Raw genomic sequence first — 26,751 nt, 5'->3', positions numbered from 1 at the left:
TTTGCTATAATGACACCTTCACCTTCAATGTAAATCTTCAGTCTTGAAGCTAAATGTAGTCAGTTTAAGGCTCGGCTCAGTCGCAGTTCTTCTATTCCTCTCTTATAACATCTACCACCTTGGCTAGGTACCCTGGACTCACTGGCAAAGAACTCGACCTATTGATTGTGTATTTATTTCTCACCTTTGTTTTTAACTCTTTATATCTGTATATAACATAGTAGATGCCCCAAACATTATTTTTTATCATTTATTTGAAATTATAACGTAATTACACATTCCATCCTTCCCTTTCCTCCCTTCAGAACCTCCCGTGTACCTCTCCCTATTTTCTTTCAAATTTGTGGACCTTTTATTTTATTAATTGTTGGACAGCCAATAGGAGTGCTTGTCCCTGGGGAAGACCACCTCTTTCTTTTCCAGTCTTCCTCAATTGCTTATAGTTCTTTGTGTAGGGTTGAACTCTCCTGGGCTTCTTCTTGTCTAATTTGGTGTGTTCATTGGTGTTGTCTTGTTCAGCTCACAATTGGGCAGTTATATTGTAACACTGTGGGTATAGCATCTGATAGTGCTAGGAGACACAATCTCATAGGAAACCCCTTGATCTTCTGGCTCTTACAATCCTTCTATGCTCTCTTCTGCAATGTTACCTTAGGTTCAGAAGTGTTTTGTTGATGTATCTGATGAGATTTTGCCCCACAGCTCTACACTTTAATTGACTATAGCTTTCTGTAACGGTTTGCATCTCTTGCAAAAGAAGTTTCCTTGATGTGGGATGAAGACTTATCTTTGGTTATAAGGACAACTATTTACAGATTATTGTTATACTGGTTCCCATTGCTGAAGACACCATGAATTTCAGAAACATGTTACAGAGACCCTTGAGTTGGAACTGACTTGAAAGCCCCCTCCTTGAGGGCTAGCTTTAATGGTTCTAGAAGGCACTGTACAAGCTTTCCAAGGAGGGAGGCAACCAATGGTCCTATACAACCATGATGACTGTGAAGTACATAAGTAACCATGGAATGAAAACCCATAGGGTGCTGTAGTGGCACACATACCTTGATGGTTACCAACAGATATCTAGTTGGACTTAAGAGTAATTCATCAAGTGGGAGACCATGCCTGGTATTGGGAACCTACCTAGCTACCAAATGCTAATGAAGTAATGGTTATTGGAGGAGAATGGATAACCAGTGATTTACTATACTACTATAAACCTAACAACAATCGAAAATGTTCTTGTAAGTTGTCTCTTCTGTCTAGGATTAGGATTCATAGAAGCCATTGTTCTGTAACTTTGCTGAGCTTAAAAGTCAGAGAGTAAGTTGTCAGTAAGGTTGCCATGCTCATTGATAGAGATTGAGGACTGACTGCACAATTTCAGAGACAGAACGCAGCATAGAACCCTGTAGTGAACACAATTATTGCAATGCAAATGCTTTGCACCCAATTGACATATAACATTTAAGGTTAGTTTGGCCATGAGGACCAAGTACTGAAATGCTAAAATCAGAGTTGGAACACTGGAATGAGACAGGCTATATAGGGAGTCAAACAGCTCTGATCATGTTCCCCAGTAATATGGTTGTAAGAGATGAGTCCAATAACAGAAATGGCCCCTATTTTTCGGGGAAGGGTTCAATTAAGTTTCCTGCCATTCAGAGGATTGCATCATCCCTTGGGCAGAACAACAGACAAGTTTCCTAGCCCAAGTAGAAGTATGACATAAGATATAGGCAGCAATGCTTTTGGTTGCTAGGTAGAGTATAAAAGGCTAGAGACTCAAGTCCTGCCAATCAAGACAATCAAGCAGAACCAAGGAGAGCTTGGCAAATTCTCAGTTGTCTGAAAAGCATGGGCACGAGTATGGGAAAGAGGACATTGTGCCACAGAAACAATGAGTATGGCCATCAGGGAAACGCAAGGAGAAGCTATGAGGACTGAGTTATCAGACCTCAGTGCTGAATGCTGGCGTCCTGGCCAGGGACACGAATCATTCCACAGCTGTATACACTGCTACATTCTTAGATGACCTCGGCGACAGAATGCAGCCCTGTTTCTAGGGTCATCTTCCAAGGAAAACAAGGTACACCTCCCCATGAAATGAGCAAAAGATTATAAGAGGGATCAAGATTCCAGAAAGGCCCAAATGAGTAGTTCAGGGAAAAGGGCAGACGATTCCACTTGAATGGGAGGTGGAGACATCAGCCTTGAAAGCTCTGGCAATACCAAGGCTGCAGAGGATCTCAGTAGTCTGTGATGGGCAGCAGGAGGCTGGGCACAGAACTTTGACGTCTCCCCTCAGCCTCCCTTCTTCTGACGTCTATATTTGTGAGGCTGTAAGATCTTAGGATGCTGCTGCTCTTCCTTTCTCGGAAGCAAATCCAGATAATTCACAGAGCTTTGCCTCAAAGAGTTTGTCCCAGCCTTCCTTTGCTAAGGACAGATGTCCTCATTTCCAGGACCAGCGAGTGTTAACTGTGAGTGTTAGTGGCAGAACCCCTGTCTGTCCTTCTTTGGAGTTCTTTGATTCTGGTTCTCCCTTCTCTCCTGGGCTGACTGCTCCAGAAGACAGCTATTCCAGACTATCCCTCTTTGCCTCTTGTACTTGGCCAGTAGAGCAATTTATCAATGCATTTAAAAAAAAAATCCTCATTAAGGCAAATTAAGACAGCAAAGCTGGCAACAGAGGGCTTTTTGGAAAAAAATAGTGTTCATGAAATATTTATTAAAACAGCCATTGTAATAAATATTTGAAAAGCAGTTATTAACATTAAATCATATCAGTGTCAGGCGTACGTTACATGCGGTCTGTTCTGCTAATTGAGTGTCAGGGTCAGATGCTCCATCTCCTGACAGGTCAGCTGAAGCCTTATGTCTGTGGGATGGGAGAATTCCTCTAAGTGTCCAATGAACACTGTTCCAGAATTGGAACCAGCACACAGGGGAGCCTGGAGCTCTGGTAACACAGGTTCTCCAAGCCTCTTACCCAGCGGAGGCCAGCAGGGAAATCCCCACACCATAGATGGAAGGCTCCGTGTTCCAGCACTTATAATTTCTTTTGGAGATGAGGATGTCAGATAACAGAATGACATGATTCTAGAAAACACCCAACTCAGTCCATATTTACCTAGCCATGTGACCTAGTCTCTAGAGCTCACTTATTTCTGCTTCCATGTGTCTTACTCTCTCTTTCTGATAAATTCAGTATCTCTACTCACAACTGCAGCATGCCAAGGCACCTGTGAGCCTGTGTCTGCCCATGGGGGCTCACAAAAGACCCACATTGAACCTGCCTGCCCAGTCATGGCTCAGATTACCCCACCAGCCTGAACTCCTCCCAAAACCCCAGCTGTTGTCCTGGCCACATGTTGCCTCATTTGCATCTTAACTCTTGGCTTGGATTTATTCAGTCCTCCTTTGACACAAAGATGACATGAAAATGGAAACACAGACAATGCATCACACATCACTGAATACAATCATGGTCACTTGCCATCTTATCATGGTCAACTTCCCAACATGCCACCTGTCTTTGTGCTGGCCTCTGTACTCTGTGTTCTCCCTCAGTGAGGACATCACCGTTTGTCAGCTGCTTGTGCTCTAGACACTTCTGCCAGGTCCTGCTGTTGCCCGTGCTGTTCCTTTAGCCTAGATTATCCCTCAACTTTAGCAACTGGCTATCGTTTCCCCAAGATTTCAGGCCAGGAGCTGTTCACTAGGATGAATGGCATGGTATGGGCTTTCACTTCAAGACTTCATTTCAGCTGCATCTGACACTCCAAACCAGCGTGTGTTATTTCAGCCATGTGTAAAGTCCATGAGAAAAAGTGTCACCTGTTTTATCTCCTTTGACAATTCTAGCACTTAACACAAAGGGTGACATATCGAAAGGTGCTTAGTATTTGTTGAGTGAATAATAGGGTGAACGGATTTCTTGGATATTATGCTAACAGTTCTTTCTGTATAAATGCACATTTAAATGTGACTTTGCATTTATAACTATTATACGTGGTACCACTTAACTCATACATAAATCCAAAGAATTGACCAACTCCATGTAATTATTCCTAGTATGATGTTCGTTGGGGGTTCAGAGAGCTTAGGTAATTTACTTAGGGTTATGCAGCTAGTCAAGGGTTAAATCCCAACTCCATTGGCTTCTGCGTTTATGATCTTTGCAGGTATGTCTTGCAGTTTTCCCTGCTTGGACTACTGGTAAAATGCTCCTCTGCAAAGCCATCATGTACATAAAAATCCGCTGTCCCCCAGTGTCTACCTGCTGAAAGTCCAAGGTCCTCAGCTGAACCTGCAGATGCTCTGTTTGTTCATTAACACACAGACCTTGCTAAGAGTTTAAGTTAATAAATAGGCACACAGGAGAGTAACACGTGTAACTAATGATCAAATCTGATGATTATAACAACGCACTGTGATAAGACCACCATCACTACTCTTGTGCTTTGGAGTCATTGTTAAGTACGTGTGTCACGTGAACACACACACACACTGGTGCAACAGTTGGTCAGACTGTCAAGGCAGCTACTGACTAATGATTGGGCAGTGCACACAGTGTGGATACACTGCACAAAGGGTGGCACACCTCCCAACGAGGAGAAGAACAGCAGGTAATTACATCATGTTATTCAGTTTCAAAGATAAGGATTATTTCCCTTTGGAATTTTCTGTTAATCATGCTTTCACTATTACATGGTAGGACTACATCCTTTTAGAATTTTCTCCTGTACATTTTCAGATCACACTTGACTTGTGGGCGATAGAATCTGCAGGGAAGAAAAACACAGATAAAGGAGAACAGCGTGTGAGAGATGAGTTCCGTTGGGGCCATTCCTTCGTAACCACTCCCTGCTCATATCGTACAGACTGCCCTGACCTTCCTTAAATCTAGATCCATCTCGGATTCTGTATCAACAACACAGGCAAAAGCCACGAACGAAGCTAGGTCTGCAAAGCAGGCCACCTATGAGCTTTGTACTGCTCGGTCAACAAAGTTCTGAAAAAGCTGAGAGCTCAGGTTTCTTGGCCCCGAACAGTTCTAGAGTCTGCAAAGATATTATCAGAACATCCCAGCAAATATAATGATAATAAAGCTGTTAAAACCTGATGAGGGACAAAGCCAATTATTATTTTTCAATACAACGTAAGCTGAATGATTTGCCAATGGAGCAGGATAATTATCCCAGGAGCCTTCCCAAAAGAAGGGAAGAAATGTGCTTTCTGTGAACTACAGTCTCATGCAGGGGAAAGCTGGGAAATAAATCTCGATGTCAGGATGATAACAGATCGAGTAAAATTAATATTGATTATTTAGAGAAAAGGCAGTAAAGACGTTAAGTTCCGAAGCTAAAATTATACTAAAAAGCTGGGGTTTAAACACAGAGCACGGCTCTGGAATGCATAGGAAGCATTGTCTGAGCACCAGGAGGGATGTTTTATTTCCAGTGTCAGCCACTCTGCTTTATGGGACGGGAGTGCTGCGTTCAGAGGCCCCAGAAGCAGAAGGCAGCAATGGTCCCAATGGTTTCTATTAATTGGGATCTCGCAGGGCCCATAAATCTCTTACCTTTGTTTTGGACCCTGTCATATTTCTTCGTGGCTGTGGAAACAAGGATGGAGATATATGCATCCTTCACACTGATATAAATGAAAAGATGAAACAAAGAGCAGGAACTGCCAGAAAGACAAAAAGTAAAGTCGGCCCCTCTAGATGCATTATCACAGTGAGCCCCATGGCCGGCTTTCTTCTGAGAAATAGAAGCATCTTTGCAACTACTCCAGAGACCTGCCTCTTTACAGAGCCTCCCAGCCCAAAGACAAAGAAAACGAAGACCAAGCAGAAGAGAAACACACGACAATGCAGTTTATTCTAAAAAGAGAAAAATGACCTGAAACAGATGGAGTGTAAACATGCTAAGGAAGAGAAGCACCGGAGTTCATTGGGACTGAGTGTGGGGTCTAGGATGTGTGGGGCTTGCCTTGCTTTCTGGTGCAGCTTAGGTGAAGGGAAGGAGAGGAAGAGGGATGCTTAGGTGTGCTCTGCACAGAAGGCACAGGCTGGCAGAGAAGACTCAGAGAGAAGATGCTCACATAGGGAATGACGTGTGTGGCCTTTATTTTAAATAACTAATTATTCATTAGTGTGTGTGTGTGTGTGTGTGTGTGTGCATATCTTAGCACACACATGGAGGTCATTGGACATCTTGCTGTGTTTGCTTCTTACCTTTCACCATGTGGGCAGGGTCTTTACCCCTTCTGCCATTTTACTGGTCTTTATTCTTATTTTAATTAACAAGTAACAACGCGTACATATTTATGGCATGTAGTCTAAGATTTTGAGATGTCTGTTCTTTCTGCAGAGTGTAAATCAAGTTAATTAACATAGCCTTCATGTCACCCACTTACACCTTTGTGATGAGCACTCTTGCCTTCTTCTCTGTCAGCGCATACTATTAGCTGTCCTCACAGCACAGTGCAGTGGGACCACCAGGACTTACCCACCTTGTCTGGTAGAATTTTATCCTCTGAGTAACATTGTTCTGTGTTCATCCCAGGCCTCTGGAAACCACCATGCTGCTCTCTGCTTCTTAGAGTGAGGTCAGGAGGAAACCCCTTGCTGTACCTGGCTTAGTTCACTTTCGGTAATGATCCACAGGTTGTTCTGTGCCGTTGCAAATGACAGGGTTTCTGGTCTGATGATGATTCCACTGTGCACGTGTGCACATATTACCCAGACTCTCTGGGCTTCGGGATCCCATTCTTCTTAAACAACAACAAGATAAATTCAGAACTGATAACTCAACTCTAATACCTTGGATCTTATAATGTTCATAAACCACAGACCTCACCTTAATCATCTTAATGATCACCAATCAGCAATCTGCCCCATTATCAAATTCTATCTAAAGTTTTAAGATCCATTCTAATCAAGATACACGAATTGGATACTGAGACTTTAGGCTCAGCTCATATGATTCTCTAGTTCAGTAGTTCCCAACTTGCCTAATGCTGTGACCCTTTTCACATAGTTCTTCATGTTGTGTTGACCCCCAACCATAAAATTATTTCATTGCTACTTCATAACTGTAGTTTTGCTACTGTTATGAATCATAATGTAAATGTCTAACATGCATGATATCTGATATGGGACCCCTGATAAAAAGATCATTCAACCCACAAAGGGGCCATGACCCACAGACTGAGAATGGCTCTGCTCTAGTTCCAGGTGGTTTTATCTCCACAGGGCAGTCATTCTATCTTGATTGCATTCCAGTCATCTTGGGAGCTTTAATAAACCACACGACTAGGCCAGAGTGATGAAGCAGGGATAAAGGCACTTGCCACTCAATCCTGGTGTCTGGAGTTGAATCCCTGGAATTCACATAAAGGCACAAGGAAAATAAGCAACTTTGCAAAGTCTTCACGACATTGTCTTTGAACTTGTCACATGTGTGCTGTGGTGGCATGACTTGCCACCCCCACATCATATGTGTACATACACAACAACAACAAATAAAATTTAACAGATCAGTGTGCTATAGGCTCATCCATAGTAAGTAATTAGGAATTTTGGATGGGATTCGGGCCCCCGGTGTTTTTAGAGCCCTTAAATGTGCAGTCAAGACTGACACCTTATTCTAGTCTAGTGCCTGATAAGACAGCTTACACTCAGTATCTATGTAGTTATTGATCAATGTTAGTCAATCTTAGTATGAAAGGTCGGGAGGTGTAGGTTATTAGTGATCTTATTTTATATGCATACATATTCTCAATTCTTGAAAATTGGGTTATTGTCCAGTGCATTTACCTCATAAAGTCATTCCCTCATATATACTTAAATCCTTACATGGAAGCATCAACCCTCAACGCTGTTTCCTCATTTATTGAGTTATCTCCAGGGATCAGGAAAGCATGGAAGCCCTCATTCTTCACTCATCCTTTCCCTCTCTTCACATACGTTGTCTTCCACTCACAGTGTCGAGGTTGAGACACCATGTGCATTACAGTCTGCAGCTATAAGCAAGGCTCTGTTCTTTACTCACAGATCTTTAAAAGCCAAATGCAGATCAACAGTGTTCTCATCTGGTGAGTGAGAAGGTGCTTAGCCTCTGGTTGCATCAGGACAGGACTAAGTTATCTCCTGCTTTCTGGGAGTCCCTCTGGGATAGCTCTGGAGACAGAGATGTCTAGCTCCAGGACTGAGGCATCTCCTGTTTTCTGGGAGTCCTTCTGGGTGAGCCCTGGAGATAGAGGTGTTCAGCTCCAGGAATGAGGTATCTCCTGTTTTCTGGGAGTCCCTCTGGGATAGCTCTGGAGACAGAGGTGTTTAGTTCCTCTCTTTGCTCATGTCTGTGTTTGCTCACCACATCACATTGCACATCATTTTCTTTGAGAATGTGAATTTCATATGCATGTTTTTTTCTGTCTAGAAAAACAGCGTCTTCTGTAGCACCTTGCCTTTCTTTTGTCTGCAGTTCCCTAGGCTCCTACATGTACCATCTGTTCTGCCTTTCTTTTGTCTGCAGTTCCCTAGGCTCCTACATGTACATCTGTTCTCCCAAGTCCCTGTATCTTCCAGCCCACCTCACCTTTGAGCTCTGTCCTTTTCCTCCAACCTCCACGGCTTTAACTCTTTAAGCTTTCCAGACACTAGTGCTGGAGGAATGGCGTCCACGGAATGGCGTCCGTGGGATGGTGTCCGTGTATCACTTTGTAATCCGCTATTTCTTGGACCATACAATTTCCCGTTTTGGGACTGGCTAGAAACAGAAATCTAACCCTAAACGGGGTTTCAAGAAAGAAGGCTCTTTAAATAAAATTGTTTCACCCAGGGGATGTTTCTTATCTACTGGTAGGATTGGTCAATTTTCCAGGTGAGCACAGAATTTGGAATATAAATTACTTTCAAACCTGTACCTTGACAGTAGTACTTGCTTACTTTCCTGCATCCCATGGCAAATAGGAAACAGGTAAGTTAGAGAAGCCATCCCCCTCCTCTAGAGGTCACTTGTTTCTGCCCCACCATGCCCTTTTGTGGTTTATTTATTTGTTTGCTTCTTTTAATTGCATTTTTGTGTCTTGGAGGACAATGCTTTGTGTATATAGTGTAGGCTGGCTAGCCTGGAACTCACTATGTAGTGCAAGCCTGTCTCAGCCTCACAGCAATTCCTCTGCCTTACCTTCTTCCCAAGTACTGGGATTACAAATGCACCACCCCAATGTGTGGCTTGTGATGTGGTTTAGAAGACCCATGTCTTTCTCTCTGGATTATGCAGGGTGCTTTGAGAGCATTGTAAGTGTAAAGACTCGTGCCCTTAGCACTGGACACTCTAATATAACTACTTGTTAATTCTGTCCTGTTTACCTGCCTTTGCTTCAGGATTTGCATGCTTTGGGTGGTTGATCGCTTGGGTTGATCTCTAGCTCTCAGTTTTCATTATGGTTCACTCCTCCTCACTGGCTCTTTGCTTTAAAGCCAGGAGCTTCTTTTCATAATGGTTCAACATCTCCCTTTGTGTTTTAGTGTCCCTTTGTGTTTTACTGGCCACTGTCCTGTTTGCATTATCTTTAGTATCTGCTCACATCCCCCTCCCCCGCCCCCAGACTAAAGTGATGGTGACCATGAAACTTTCCCTTGTATTCTAGAAGGCACACATTTCCCTTTCGGCACCCTTTGTCCCCTTTTGGTTATTAATTGAATACTTCTCTCTTTCCTGTCCTTGGTTCTCCATATGAGCCAAGTGGTCTTCAATAGACCGAACCCTTGGGAATGGTAACACTGAGCCATGGGGGAGATGGTGAAGAGCCAATTGAAGGAACAGCCCTGGTGCCTAAATACAAACTTCTATTTTCAACCTCTTTGCTTATTTTCATTTGGGTCCCATTCTCTCTCTGCTGTGCCTACTCCCTGCCACCTCAAGCCCCCAGAGTTCCACAGAGACAACCTGGGTCTCACCTCACCTGCCAACCATTGTAGCTTATGACTGTGTGCTTGCTTCATTAGTCAGCCTTGTTCACTGCTCTAAGAAATACAGTGAGCCTTTTTATTTGTTGGCAGTGCCCATATATCGAAGCCCTTTGCTACTTGGCCATTAGGTACTTGGTGGCTTATTCCCTTTGTAACATCTACACTTTGATTTCAGCTGCTACTTAGGTGGGCCCAGAGGTGAATGGGCTGGTTTCAGAGTGGCTACTTAGCAACACTCCACCCTGTTAAAACGTTGCTAGATGGACCCTCCTCAGCTCTGATTCACTTTCTGGAATATCACTTCTAGAGAGATCATCTATCAACAAAGGAAAAAGATTCCAGGTTCAGTTGTCAGAGATCCAAGCCCAAAGGAACCCAGTTGATAATTGAAGATTCTCTTCTGCTGTTCTTATGGTTCAACTGATCATAAGTATATTGACTGAGAGAATTCCATATAAGAGTTTGTCATTTTAGAAACAAGGAAACCATAGTGTAGAGAAAAACAAAACAAAACAATCAAACCCTCCTGTCTCAACCCTATCACCATTGGCTCGATTGCAAGTTCCCTAGCCATTTCTTCTTCAGCAGCCTTCATCAAATTAAATTACCAGTGGTTGATTAAAATAGAATCCCAGAGATGTCTCAGTGGGTAGAGCACTTGCCATGCAAGCATGAATATGTAGCAAAGATTCCCAGAACTCATGCAAAACTGACCTATTAGAATGTATCTGTAATTCCAGCATTTCTATGGCAAGATGGGAGGTGGGGATGAGAGAATCCCTCTGAAACATTGGGCCAACTATCCTAGCATATGCAGTAGTGATGAACCGGTAGGAACCTTGTCTCGGGCAAGGAGGAAGACAAGGATGGACACCCAAGGTTGTCCTGTGGTCTCCACATGTATGCTGGAGATGCACCTGCTTCACTTACATACATGAACATACACATACACAAAAGATTAAAAAATTAAAAATGCATATATGTATATATACAGACATATATAGGTAGTCTCCCCCCCCCCCCGCCTCTCTTTGTCTCTCCAGTCCCATCACTCCCTTAACTGGTGGTGAAAGGGTTGAACTTGGGCAGGTACAAGGTACATGTAAATGTGATCTATTTGAGAACTAAAACTCTTTTTATCCCCTTTACCCCCAAGACAGTGTTTCTCTGTGTAGCCCTGGCAGTTCTGGAACTTACTTTGTAGACCAAGTTGGCCTCAGACTCAAAAGATCCGCCTACCTCTGCCTCCCAAGTACTGGGATTAAACGTGTGCACTACCACCCTCCAGCTGAGAACCCAAACTCTTACTAATTAAAATTGGAACATGGTTAGTATGATCCTGCGGATATACAAACTGGGTCTGAGAAACAGACAATTAAGCTTTCTCCTGTGGTATAAACATGAGCTCTTTAGGTACCTACCACTTCAGAGTCAGGGCCTTTGGGGGCCCGGCAGAGCAAAGCACAGTGGGCCAGAGACTTTGAGGCATTGCACAGATCACAGAGCAGGAAGAATGCTCAAGAAAAGTTACCCCACCACGTCAATGGCATCTACCATAGTAACAGGTCCAGGGCTGAGGGTCCTAGGCTTCCCAAGGGATTTCTTTGTGCAAAAGTGATCGTGTGCTATTTACAAAGCAAAGCAGCTGGAGTTAGCTGGATACTACTTATTATTATTTTTAGCTAAGAAGAAGAAGAAGAAGAAGAAAAAAAAAGATAATGAAGCCCAGCCCAGGCCTGGTTCACATAAAAGCTGATGTAAAACAGATTTACAGCCGTGCACTGCCGTGCTTTTATGTAAGGCTGAGCTCAGGGGGCTCATCTGTCTCCGAGGAAGCCGAGGTGAGTGAGATTTCAAAGGCGGCCTTTCTTTGTTCCATAATGGGTTGGACACTTCAGAGTAAAAAGAATCAAAAGGTGTTAAGGATGATATTTATAACAGCAACATTGCACACCTATTTTGGTAATAGGCTTTAAGTAGTTAAGACAGGGAATCATCTTGTATTTCATGTGCTTGGCTGTGTCTCTTCTTTTGTAAATTTGTCACATAGGCCTGATGACAACACAGCTTGCAAATAAATGGTGGTTAAACCAGAGTTGATGTCCAGGCTTTAGCTGGCTTACTGATCTAAAGGTCTTAAATTCCTGTGTGAGCTCAGGCGACACTCAAATGCATTGTTTCAAGAAGAGAGGGGCTTACTGCACAATGCAAAACCCTGCCAGGTAATTGCAGCATTTACTTATCTCTGTAAGTTTAGTCTGTTAATCATGAAATATTGAGAGACCGGACACTCTTGACATGGCCCCTTTTCTGTATTTCCTTATGTATGCAAATGGAATGAGAAATACTTGCCAAAAATGTCATTGCTCTCTGTACTGAGGCTGAGTTTACAGAATGTGGCTAAGGCCTGCTCAGAGCTGTTCCCATCACCTATGTTTCTGTTTTCTTCTAGGTGTCAGGGGCTGGGGTGCAGTGGGGTACAGTGGAGTGTGGAGGGAGCACTGAAAAGTTGTCCTAGAGAGACAAAGTGGGAGAAGATGGAGGCTGCTCGAATCACAGGAGTCAAGAAACTTCCTCATTCCCGTGCTCTGACAGCACTGCTGCCGAAGCCAGGAGCAGGTCGTTCTACCTGAGTGAACACAGGTTCCTGAGTCACTTCAGGGCACCCAAGCTTTGTAGAAAAAGTTGCGATGAGAACACCACCAGTCCAGGTTGAGCGCACAGCAATTAGGTGAGAGGTAGGAGAAGATGGAAGACGCAGAGAGGGGAAAAGTTGACTGGCTTCCCCTCTTCTGGTGTGAAAAGTTCATCAGGTGAGAAGCCAGGAGCGCGCGGGGAACTGGGAGTCAGCGCATCTGGCTGTCAAGCTCCCTCCCTTAATTCATTCCTCCCCCACCTACCCCTCGCTCCTGCCGCAGGTTTATGATCTGAATGTACATCCTTCAGTATCTGCTTGGATCCCCACTTCTTATGAACTCCCTGCAAGGGTCAGTAGCAGGTTGTACCTGGAAGAGTGGGAAGAATGAGACAAATCCTAAAATCAAACTTTACTGGGCTTCTTCTGTCCCAAGGACACCTGGAAACTTCTACGGGGGTTAAGAAGACCCCATTGGTTTTGACAATCTCTTCATTCCCAAATGGGGAACATCAGTTAATTATTTTTCCCTTTTGCAGTAAGAGTTTTCATAACATTCAAAGCACCAAGTTCTCAGATTTTGACACAACCCCACAAATGTACATTAATAAATACATTTCACGTTTTTTGCAAATGTTTCATACCGTCTTCCTTCCTTGTCACTCATGGGTCCAATAATAGCAGCAAAGAAGAACGAGATGACGTATGCATTCATACACAGCTCTATCCTCTTGTCTGGAAGATTTCTGAAGAGACAAGAGAGCTATTAACCTAGCAATTTATGTGTATATCTCTCCAGGGTGAAGGGAGACCAGATGTTCCTAACACCAAATGAAGTACATATTTGTCAATTATCTGGCGGTTTTTTTTTTTTCCAGTGGGGACAGCCTAAGATCTAAGGAACATGAGCTGGTTTTATCTAGTTTTATTCCGGCTTGGCCCCACATATCTCACATGAGCTGCGTTAGGGCTCATACTCGTTCACTGGTGGCTCAACTTGGTTCTGTCCTATGTTACACAGGGATGACCCCTGCTTAGGGTGATCGTCCTCTCAGTCTCATGAGTTCACCATGAACAACCTCTGCAGAATAAATACGGGGGGATTTCATTAGAGTGATAGAATTTAATTATCCATTTTTAGAACTGAGAGAGGATTGGAGGCTAACAGCCCGACACTCACCCGCAGTGCTTGGGGAATGCCTTCTCTGAAGAGCAGTGTGCTTGGTGTGTTCAGAGCCTGGGTTTTCAGGCTTCTTCTGCAAACACACAGAGCCACTGTTCCTCTCCCCACAGCTGAGCTCACTTCAAACCCTGCTGGGTGCTGAGCCTGAATCCCAGGCAGTGAATCCCAACCATTAGATCTCACAAAGCTTTTTTATTTTGATCACACTTCCATTTATCTTGTTTTTGTCACCTACACTTTTATTCCATGTCCCATAGATGACCAGGTCACTGTCTTGCCATCTTCAATAGCTTTGCTCTATTTCTCTTTGAGTTATTTTTTTTTAAAGGTTTGATTCGCTAGTTTTTAGGAGGAAAATAGAATCATTTCAGTTTTGCCCCTATTTGAACTTACTTTGTGCCTACGCACCTCCCACTGAAAGCAGGGGAATGTGTAGCTGGTGACATTCTGAATGACCTTGTATAGGTGGAAAGCTGCTCTGGTAGCACCATGACAGTGTCACTCTTGGAAGACTTTGAATAAATACATGATAAGGAGGTGCTGGGACACTTACACACAAAACTGGTTCTGATGTTCTTGGGTTCATCCTAGTTGATTGATTTGTCTATTGTGCAATGCCTCTGGAATTTTAGGAGGTATGGGCACAAGAAAGGGACTTGAAATGTTCCAGAATCGTCTCACACTTTTTCGAATCCCTTAAAGTGTCTACCTCGCTAGGTGGTGGTGGCACACGCCTTTAATTCCAGCGCTGAGGAGGCAGAGGAAGCAGGATCTCTGAGTTCTAGGCCAGCCTGGCCTATAGAGAGTTTAGGACAGCCAGAGCTACACAGAGAAACCCTGTCTCAAAATGAACAAGAGAACAAGAAAAGCCTTCCTTGTCCTTTCAACGCCTCAGATGGTATGTAGCCTCATGGTACAAAGCCATCAGGCCCACTCTCAGTTCCAGATCTGTTTCTCCAAGTTTCTGGATGACGCATCCACTTGAGCATCCAAAGGACCTCTCATAGAGATGGAGTCCGGAATCTTAATTTTCCCTACTAAGGTGCTGCTGCTTCTGGGCTATCTCTGTGGCAGCACCGCTGACTTAGTTGCTCAAGAAACTGCACAAAATGAGGATGCCTGCCTTGCTTCTTTTATTTATTTATTATTTTTTAATTTTTTTGGTAATTGGATCCTCATGAACATAAAATCTAACGGCAAGTCCTATCAACCGTGCCTCAGAAATCCATCTCAAGCCTGTCTTCTAATCTTTATTATTGTTCTAATTCCAGCTGCTTCAAACATCAGCTTGGCATTGGTAAGAGCTTTTCTCTTTTCTCTTACTCACTCTATCTATCTATCTATCTATCTGTATCTATTTATCTGTCTATCTTGTATTTATCTTCCATCTATTATCTATCTCTCAATTATCTACCTGACTTATCTAATTAAAATACTTAACTGTAAATGTAACTCTTACTTTCTCGGAAGGATGAAATGAGAGCTGTACTCAATCTGCTTTAATACATGGCTTGGGCTGAGCTCAGAGCATTTCTTTCTTGTTCTATTATCCCCAGGCCTAGGCCTAGAAGTGTCTAGCCTCTGTATAATCTGATCTAGGCCTAGAATGTTTCAGACTCTGAGACTTACTACTAAATTAGCTCACCCTTTCTAGCTCTTTCTGAACTCAGGGTGACTGGTTCAAGCTAACTGATTCAGATTGTAGTCTACTGGCTTCTCAATGAATTGCTCTGCTTGACCTCATACTAACTTAAACAATATGTAGTAATTTTCTGGCTCCTTCTCATTCCTGTCCCTGTAAAACAGCCTCCTCCTCCCTCTCCCTCTCCCTCTCCCTCTCCCTCTCCCTCTCCCTCTCCCTCTCCCTCTCCCTCTCCCTCTCCCTCTCCCTCTCCCTCTCCCTCTCCCTCTCCCTCTCCCTCTCCCTCTCCCTCTCCCTCTCCCTCTCCCTCTCCCTCTCCCTCTCCCTCTCCCTCTCCCTCTCCCTCTCCCTCTCCCTCTCCCTCTCCCTCTCCCTCTCCCTCTCCCTCTCCCTCTCCCTCTCCTGTGCTGTCTTGAAAGAGTTGTGCATATCCTATTTCTGGCTCATTTTCTCAAACCTCTCTCTGATATTCTCTCAAATCTCTCTCTGATTTTTACTTCATCTGCCCCACAACTAGGCATCATTATTAAGGATTAAAGGTGTGTACTAAGGACGTGTCTGTATTCAAGACAGAGGGATTAAAGGTATGTGCCCTGTGTGCATTCCAGCCAGATATGTGATCCCTTGCCAGAGCAGCCATGTTGCTGGATTAAAATTTTTCTACTCTTAACAAAATACATGTTTTTTTTTTTTAAATCTTGTTTTAATAAAACATAGTGGTCATAAGGTGAGAGCTATCTCGCACAATTCTCCACCTCATCCATTTTCTGAAAGTACATATCAAATGAAAAATGACAATAGTGAAGACAAATCTCATGAGATTGGCAACTTTGACAACCATTTTATCCTTTAAAACTCACAGTGGAATATGATTTGATCCTTCATTTCTTAAAATCCCTATCAGATAATGTGTAATGTGCACATACTCAACTATTTGAAAAAAATGTAATTTACATCGTTAGTGATTTGTGCAAAACAACAGCATTATTTAGATTCAGTTGTACCAGTTTTATCTTTACTAATACGTTGGGGATGTTTTCTTAACAGTAAGTAAGGACTGTCTTCATTTTCTTTAAGTAACCACTGAGCAGTGCCATTCTCTGACTACACCATTATGAATTTACTTTCTCTGTTATTGATGGGCATTCAGGCTGTTTCCAATATTTTGACATTGCCGTGCTGCAATGAATAATTTTTACATACATTGCTTTATAAGCACTATACTCTTAGCTCCATTCTTCTCTGTCACTCTTCCTCCAAATGATTCTGCAACAATCAAAGCCGTCCCTGAAGACATGATTCAAACTATGCTGTTCATATACCTAGGAACATACAGTGCATTCTATCATGTTGAAATAAAAACCCCAATGACCCATACCAGGCCAGTGTGGCTCCAAATGACCACGCTTCTGCTCAGCTCTGTCCTGACCTGTGCCTCTCTCTTCTGCATCACCACACACTAGCATTTTGTGTTCACCAAACCTGCAAGATTATTTTAGAACAATCACCTGCTTTCTGGGCTATTTTCTCCTGGTGCTTCACATCGATGCCTGTCTGTCCTTGAGGTTTGATTGTAATGCAGTGGTGTGCTGGTGCATGTTTAACAGTCACCTCTCTGGGAAAAGGAAGCCATGGCTTATAGCATTTGACTAACTTGTCTAAATACAATGCTGTGGACTATTTAAAGTCACCCCAGCTATATCATCTAGCTCACAAACTTGAGTAAATTTTGACAATCTGTTCTTTGAAGTTGGTAGCTGGCTCTAGTTTAACATTGCTTTAAATGTTAATTTCTCTGAATAACTAACTTAAAGTAACTGTCAATCAATATGAAACCTGTTCCTTTTATATTCACGGGAACCATATCAACAGCAATCGAATGTTTCCTCGTATACTTATTTACTTGACTATCAAGTCATTCTTGGCCCCCTCCCACCCAACACACATACTCATAAGAATCGAGGTTCCATCAGGAACCTTGTCTAATTTTTCTTCCAGACCTTCTGTTTCCTATGTTTAGATTGGCAACCTGGCACATAATATGTGCATAGAGAATGTTTATAGAATCAGTATTTGAATTCATTTCAATCAGTGATAAATTTTCCAAACTAATTCTGACCCCAAACCTTCAAGCATTGTTCTTTATAGAACCACCAGAATGTGTTTTAAAATTTCCACCAAACTCTTACAAATCCATTGGCTCAATTTTTTTTCTTAAAATGTGGGCATCATGTCTTTTGATAGTTTAAATTGCTATATCCTATTATATCTTATATCTATATATATTAAATTGTTATATGTATTATGACACCACAGAGTGTGTCCAGCTTTTTTATGCTTTAAAATACAGCAAAGAATCCCAGCCTGCCATCTCTACTCAGTTATCACCTCACTAAAGGTCACATTGACTCTCACTTTATGCATTCCCGTGTATGTTCTGTATATTTCTATTGAGCCTGCTCTCTCTTCCTCTTCTTTATTTGATTTTCCCAGACTTCAAGATCCCAGTTCTTGATTGAGAAGCCCCCCTTTAGTTTTGCTAACCACTGTAGATTATTTCTATCTCTGCACTTGTACCATATCTGTAGCTGAGAAAATTCAATGCTTGGTCTAACATCATAAGCATGTACCTAAGATATAGACAGCATACTCAGATAATATTATGAAACTGATATTCATTTCCTCAGGGGGTGATTGTGGTAATGAGACTATGTAGGAGAACATCTTTATTCTTAGATAATATGTGCTGCAGTATTGAAGAAGGAAGTGTCATGATGTCTACAACTCAGTCCCAAATTATTTTTTATATAGGAGGAAAGAGAATGAGATAAGAAAAATGCAGCAAAATGTTCATAATTGGTCTAGATGGGGACTACGTAGGTGTATTCATCATTACATTATGATTTCTGTAAGTTTGACATTTTCCAAATTAAAAGTTGAGCAAAAACCTAGAATATTTGAAGTGCCCAATTGGCTTATAAATGTATGGCTATATGCTCCCCAAACTACAGATCTATAGATTCTGATTCAGGAAGTCTGTGTGTTAAAGACTTCATTGTAGACCCTTTTCTGAACCTCCACAGATGGTGCTGATGTGTAAGTAACTCGAACTGAGTTTCCTTGGGTCAGCCTGAGACATGCTTACTAGGGAAGAAGGGGGAGCAGGAGGAGGAGGAGGAGGAGGAGGAAGAGGAAGAGGAGGAGGAGGAGGAGGAAGAGGAGGAGGAAGAAGAGGAAGAGGAAGAAGAGGAGAGACTTACTTTAGGCCAGTCCAGGTGAAGTGTTCTGAAATACAGCCATTGATTAGGTTCAGTTCCATTTCCGTCAAGTGTTACAGTTTAGACACAGTGTCTTTCCATTCCCAGGCATGGGTTGAAGCGTGGTCAATGCAGTTTTCAGAGTTAACGCTATTGAGAATAGTTGTTATATATGAATTTAGGCCAGAGCAGTAGTCTGATCCTTTGATGTATTCATGGCTTGAGGACACAATTGGAAGGTGGTAGAAACTAGGAAATGGGACTGACTTGGATAAAATAGATTGCTGAGGGTTTACCCTGAGGATATACTTCATTCCTGATCTCTTCTCCAACTTCTACTTCCTTGCTTTCATGAGGAATGCAGCTTCCTCTGTCATACACGTCTACTAGCATGATGTCCTGCCTCAACACAGGCCCAGTGGATCATGGGCTATAATCTTTGAAACCTGAGCCAAAATAAAATTCTTTATCTTAAAAGTCAGATATTTTGCCAAGTGGCATAAAGAGGTTAACACATTAATATATCAACAGACAGCTTTCCTGAATGCTCAGACCAGTGAGGCATTGTTGAGGTTTGTGGCAGCAGCTGGTATGATATAAAACAGCCATTAAAATAAAGGTTTGACCAAGGACAGATATTCACAGACTTCTATGAGTTGCCCACTAATGCTTCAGAAGGCTCAAAGGCTCCATCTAGACAGAGGGACCAGGTCACCGTCTCAAAAAGTTTTATGTCATGTGGCCAATAGTTGAAAGACTTACTTCTGTTAAAATGGCATGGGTTAGAACCTCATCTCCCCATATTTCCAATGTCTTATCTTTCTAACTTGAAGCAAGTGTGGTGCTGTAATTGTGGATATGCTTTGCAATAAACAGTGCAATAAACACTTGAGAATTCTCTCTGGCTTAGTGACTTGACCTATTTCATATTCTTAATAGACTGTACTCATCCATGAAAGAACAGGCACATGACTCCCCGAGGCTGCTATTGTGAAGAGGAGGGTATATGAAAAATGGTAGAGCACTTAGAATTGAGGCTTTAAATTGCTCAAGAATTTTGCAAAATGGCTGTTGGCCTCCTTTCTTCATGATCTGCTCCGTTTCAAAATGGTAGCTAGAGTAATGGCAATTAAAACCGGGCCTCCTCAGGAACAACCTGAACCAAAGACCTCAGTAGTGTCTCTGGGAGGTGATTCCAGGTATATCAGTAGGAGAGTGGGAGCCATGACCAAGAGAGCTACCTATACAAGGCGCAACATCAAACAAACTGTGCATATCTGGAGCTCTGTCCCTCTCTTCATGCTGGACTTGGGCTTCTATTTTATCACAGTCAGGAGCCGAGGAGTGGTGGAATTTATGCCAAGTCAAATGTTGTTTGAGGGACATGTCTGTAGGCTTGGGAGATCTTTAATTCTCATAGTTCTGGCAGAACTATCTCTGGTCATTACCTATGGTAGACATGTCACAGAAACAGGACAGTGGTGTAGAGCAGAGCTGACAATGCTACTCGAGTTTCATCTGATCTGTACAACATCTTTCTAAGGGACTGTTACCAGCTCCATTCACAGACTGGGACAATGGCCTCTTCCAAGCAGCAGCAGCAGCAGCATCTCTTTAGTGACTGGGAAAGCAGAATCTCATCTCTGATCCACCATGTCTCCTAATGATGTGCTTATACTGCTATCTCAAGTGGTTGCCTAGAATGTCGTTGTGGACAACACAACCTACTGGATGAGTTGCTTGTGGTAACTATTACAGCTATGACTGGTGAATAAATAATAGCCTAGACCAATAGTCAATAAAAACAACACCATGTTAGAGGAATTTGGAAATAGAATTGGAAGCAGTGTAGATTGTACTAAGTAATGACAGTCAAGAGGACTGTCATCATGACTACAGGATTACTCATGGAGGAGTCGGAGTACTTTTGCACTAGCCTCATTCTGTCAGTCATAGTCCCAGTTTTTGTGGGTTCTCATGATTACCCAGCGCTCAAGCCAACAGGAAAAACTCACATCATTTGTCTCCTCACCAGTTGCCTGCCAGGGGCTGGCAGTCTTCTTCTTCAGGATCTTCAGCTCTGTTCTGTTGACTGGAGGTATTTTCAATTCATAAACACAAAAAGAGAAGTTAGGGGAAGATGCTGAGGTCAGAAGAGATGGACGTTGAAGAGGTCATCACTAGGCTATAGGCTCCAGAGTACACACTTTAGCTACCAGTGAGGTTCTGCATGCAGGATTCTCATGAGGCTCTCAGGTCCTTGAGTGGATCTTTGCTAGGTTTAACAGGTTTGTGTTTCTGGCTATTGGAAGGAGCAATCGGGGGCAATGCTGCTGCTACCTACCACATTACACATGTTGTATATTTACAGGCTCAATGGAATGAACAGAGAGGTTCACTGGTTGAAAACTGATTTGTGTCTACCAGAATCTTAGGAAAGACTCCATTGCTATGAAATAGCAGTACAGAAAACTTCCTGTAAAGCTGCAAAGTCACAAAGCTTACAAGGATCCTGGGGGTTAAACAGAGAATTCATAGCCAGAATTGTGAGAAGCAGGACACTGGGTTAGGCATGCCTCCAACTTCTTCCTCAATTCTAACATCAGACGACATGTCTACATCTCAAGATGTAGAATATCTCTGATCCCTGCTGTAAGATAAATTTGAGAATGCTTCCTATATGTGCATCCATAAATGAAGTACATATGAACTTACTAATATCTACATTATGAACCTTACATGTACAAACTCTTACAAAATGGGATTAAACATAAGTAGACATGCTACCATTTTTTTTCCTAGGGCCTTTTTGGGTACACTAGGCTTCTCTTGGGTAAATCTTGGTTTGGATGACATTGTTGTAGACACAAGGTCTTTCATTCTCCTATGTTTCACTCTACAGCCCTATAAAGACCTAAACTAAACAGGATTTCTAGACGGGGACTTTATTATGTTATTGTACGGGAGCCAGAAAGATCAGGGTTAAATCCTAGATCCATGAAGTTTGGTCCTATGACTTCTCACTGGTTACTTCCCTTACTGAGCCTTGGATTTCTTTCTTTCTTTCTTTTTTCACCTGTAAAGAAGAGCTAATTATAATCACAGTTCCCATCTTGCAAGATTGTTGAGACAATGGAGATGAAGCATGTAAATTGCTTAGTATTATGCCTGGCACATAATAAGGATACAATAGATGGCAGCTACAACTGAAATTTTAAAATTAATGTATGCCTTCCCTGTCAACCGTCACCTTCCCCGGGCGTGCAGGATTAATTGTTGCTCAAGTTCAAAGATCCAAGCCTCTTGCTGAGCATGAGAGCCAACAGCCTCAAAGCTGACTCTGCAGGAGCTCAGGAATCACTACTTCCCAAAGGCTACTCTGGCCCTGAAGAACACCATTAAGAGTTTGGTCCTACTAGGTCCCCAGAAGACTGCTTGATTGCCTTCAGGTGTGAACTTATCCACCATCGTGGGACTCAGCTCTGTAAAGGGGAGAGAAGAAAGTTGTAAGACACAAGGAAGGAAGAACAGTGCCCCATGTCAGAGTGGTTCCTCTCCTTTCTTCTCACTTAGATGCTTTGATCCAAGCTGGGGAAGCTGGCCTCCCCTGCACTACTACTGCCTGTGCTTTAAGAATACAAGTCACTGCGATTGTTCCTTAAAGTTTTATTTATTCCAGCCAAGAAGATTGGACACCCAACCTCTCTCTGGTGACTTCCCTTATTGAAGGAGAAACTAAGCCCACCGGCCTGCTACTCACTGGCTGTGGGATATTGGGGAGCAGGGGTTGTGACTATAATTATCTGCATGTTCATCTGTAATTTGGGGCTACAGAAGGATAGAAACACAGACAATCTAGGAAAATGTGCTTTGGTATACATTTCCATACATACGGAAAGATTTATTCTGGGTTCTTCCTCTGAAGGGAAGTGGTATTGTAAAATTGTGAACAGAACAGAAACTATTTTGATATTTCATGCCTCAGTGAATTCTACCATTAGGGAAAGAAAAAGCAAAGGAGAGAACTAGAGTGGGTGAAAAGGAGGTAGAAAGAGAGAGGAGGAGGGAGGAGCAAGGAGAGAGGAAGGAAGTGGGGAGAGAGTTCTCGGTATAATTTAAGGAAGCCTGCTTTAGAATTAGAAGGGAAAAAAATGAAGGGTGAGGAATGTAACGATTATAATTCTCATCTATTGCACCATCTAAAAAGACATCTATTTGAACTCCTGTACAAGCAGCAATTACCTGGAAAATAAATGTAATAAGAATCCCCTAAGTTGGCAGTAAAATTAGCATCGCTGAATTTTAATTAATAGTCCAGCTCAGAATGAATATACTTTTCCCTTTGATGGAAAGAATGGCCTCAGCCAGAGAGCAGCCCTCCCTAGGTCAGCGTATTTGTATGCAACAGGTGTATTTCTCCCTTAGCTTCCTGGAGAGTCTCCTACAGGGTCTCTGGAAGAACCCTGATGGTAAGAGGATTACAGCTGTCCATATAAGGGATGATGCCCATCATTAACCTCCACCATGGCTCTTGCTTTTCTCATTTGCATAATAGTGGAAGGGTTTTCTATACATGGGGAATATTTGGACCCAAGGCTGCTTGGGCTCACTTGAGCTTTAATATTTACTATATTTTTGTCCCAGACATATTCCTGCAAGACCTCTCTTCTCAGTGCTAAATGATTTTTTTTTAAATGTATAATGGTTACTATGACTTTGAAGGTAAAAGGAGTGGGCAGGGGCGCCTAAATGCTAAAGTTATAAGCATTACGTTTTGGGGCACCCATGGTTTCTCTTTGAAATAGCTCCTGTCTATTGTCCATTGTGTAGATCGTGGTACAGGACTCAGTAGAACATTGCCAGATCCATACAGGGAGAATGGAATGATAAAATTTAAATGAATCCTATTGTTGCTTTAGAGAATTATTGAAGCACTCTGCCAGGGACTCAGGGGATCCAGCCTCATAAGATTTACTAGGTGTGGACCAGTAAGATGACTCAGAGGGTACAGGTACCTGCTGCTAAGCCTGAATGATTAACTGGGTTTGGTCCCTGAGACTCATATGGCAGAGAGAGAACTAAGTGTTAAAAGTTGTCCTGTGACCCCCCCACATGTGCAATGTTGATGGCATATTTGTCATCTCTGAAACTTGGAAGTCCTTTGTGGATCCTGAACCCTCATCCCTCACTAAGCAGCATAACTATTTTCTTAGATCTTTCTAGATCTCTGATGACCTTTGGTTATTTATTCCTTACTTTTCACATCCATGAATTCATCAAATTCTGTTCTTTTATTACTTTATTAATTCAGGGCTAATGTGTCAGATAGTGCATGAGAAAATTAACAATAATTGTTTCTTAATTCATATTGTGCTTTAGGGTTCTCAAAGGGCATCCATGTGCATTATCTTAGCTGACCCTTGCCATGGCTTCTGAAATTGATGATCTGCACTTTATAGATGAAGAGACGGAAGCTCTGAGAATCAGCAGGAAGAAGCCTTGGAATCAAATCCATTGCATTAAAATTTCATTGTCTTGGTTCATTTTCTGTTGTGATAACAGAATACCCAGAATTGGGTAATTAGTAAAGAAATAATTTATTTATCAAATGGTACTGGAGGTCCAGAATTAAAGGTTAGGCCTCTGGATATCTGGGGAGAGGCTCACTCGTTCCAGAGGAGGTAAGAGGAAGGGCAAGTGGACACATAGGCTGGAGACAAGTGTGAAAGGGTTCATGCTGTAACCACACGATCTTGCAGTGTCAACTCAATGTACAGGGACTACATGCTCAGAGTATCCTATATCTGCCTTTCTTTGTCCATTCCTGTGCTACCTGCCAAAGTCCTGGCTCTCACTGTGATGACCTGCTTTCTATACCAACCACACGGTTGATTCCTATCTCTTACTTCTGCTCGGAAAGACACAATAATTTCTCATTGTTTAAGTTAACAGAGGATCCCTATTATCTTGGATCAAAGTTATCTTTCTCAGTAAATCCCTCAAGGTTCTCCATCATCTCTTTCATCAGCATTTGCAAATGCATCCGAGTTTTCTTAATACCTTCCACCCCAGAACACCTGGCTCATAACATGCACGCAGTCAAGACTCAACACCCTCACCGCACTCGCTTAATACTCAGAGCTTTTACCTTTGCTGTCTAAAGGATGAGCCAAGGCAGTCTCAAAGCCTGTGAGAAACACGACACTGTATCAAGATCTGCATATTAGCAAGATCTCAGTGATTGCTGTGCACATTAAAGTCTAAGCATTGAATTGAGATGCTGTTCATGATGTCATGGTTGACGTAGAGCATTACTGTATGAATGCCTGAATTTGCATCCCTGTTCTGCCACTTACGGATTATATGACCTTGAATAAACTTGTAAACTGCCTGCAGCCTGTGTGTTTCATCATATATATATATATATATATACACACACACACACACAAAGCTCCCTAGCCACAGGCCAGGCAGTATGTATAGATTATTAATAATGATATGAAATGCACTTTTGATTGTAATATATAACTGAGAGGCAAGAGCAGGTAAGGCAGCACAGAGCTAACCAACCAGATCACACACGCAGTAACTGACACGGAGTCTTCGCCGGCAGCGTTGTAGTCCCAGCTCACCTTCCTTTGCTAGTAAATGCCCTTTTACCTTCATGCTTCCCCTTGTGCTTGCACCATATTGTGGGACTGGGTTGCACACTATTGTGAAGATCAAATGAAATTCAGGTTGTTCTGTGCTCTGGGCACTGAAAAGCTGTATACAAATGTTATTAGTTGCCATTAGGATCGCCAGCTCCAATTGTTCTCTAATTGCCTTAAGTATTTTACTTTGTTTCCTTGCTGTTAATAGCAGCTCTGCTCATTGCCAGAGTATTTGAAGAACTCGAGGTATGGCTCTTTACAGCAAACAAGAAATATGAAATATGCGCTGGGTGTGCATGCAGATGCTTGCTACCGGCTGATTAGTGATGAGCCGGAGACGGAATGAAAGGAGGCAGAGAATAGGGGAGAAGAAGATAAATTGGCCTTTGATTTATCTGGGGGACAGGAATGTGTGAAAGGAAATTGATTAGAAGTAGGGCTAGGAAAGTAAAAAGATGAACCTGGAGTGTTTTAGATTACTCAAGGAGGAAGTTACAATTCTCAAGAATGATTCACACTAAAAAAAAAAAAAAAAAAAAAAGCTAGGAAAGAAATGGGTTTGGGGAGTTTAGATGTGGCTTTCTCTAAGGTGTGGGAAGAACACAGTGGTCCCCCCACACCCCCTCCCACACAAAGGAAGTTGGGCTTTTTTTGTGCCATGCCGTTTGCATATAAATGTATTATTCACCCATCACCGCTGCAGGAGGAATTTTAAAATGTCGAAAAATTATGTGATCAAAGTGTGATCTTATCAACACGTAGAAATCAGAAAAACTGGGCACTGCTTTCGAAGGATGACTGTAATTTGAAGCAGCTTCTCGGGTGAAAGGAGTGGGTGGTCACTGCCTGTGTAGGGTACGGCTCTCAGGAGAGAGCTGGCTCTTAATGTTTCTCACGCCTTCTGTAAGTTACTGTCTTCTCCGAGACAGAGAGGGAGAAGAACAGCAGTGAGATGTGAAGCTCGGGAAAAGAGATGTCTGAAATGTAGACCGTTGTCCCAAGATGAACGTTGTTTATAGAAAATTGCTAAGAACTTAAGAAATAGATAATAGTTTTAAAAATAGATACTGGGGGAGAGTGTGGTGAGGGGAGATAGTGAAGCCCCATGGTGCTAAGGGGTTTACAGTCTTTCTATCTGGATCAAATGGAATCAGCATCCACATCATGTGCATATGACTTGAAGGCTGGAAAACCTTCAGTATAATTAGATTTTTACACAGCCTGTAGCTAGTTAAAGAATATCCTGTGATCGAGGATAAGTAAGGGCAGACCTTGAACTCCTAAAGTCCACTTTGAGGAGAAAAGATAGCATCCCACACTATGGTTTGGAAATAACTTTTTATTTCCCTCAACCTTGTAGTAGGATAATAATCCAAGAGCAGCAAGGGTCGGG

This window comes from Mus musculus, chromosome 9, assembly GCF_000001635.26.
Source record: "Mus musculus strain C57BL/6J chromosome 9, GRCm38.p6 C57BL/6J".
Taxonomy (NCBI): Eukaryota; Metazoa; Chordata; class Mammalia; order Rodentia; family Muridae; genus Mus; species Mus musculus.
The sequence above is the reverse complement of the archived record's forward strand: the minus strand, read 5'-3'. Positions refer to the sequence as shown.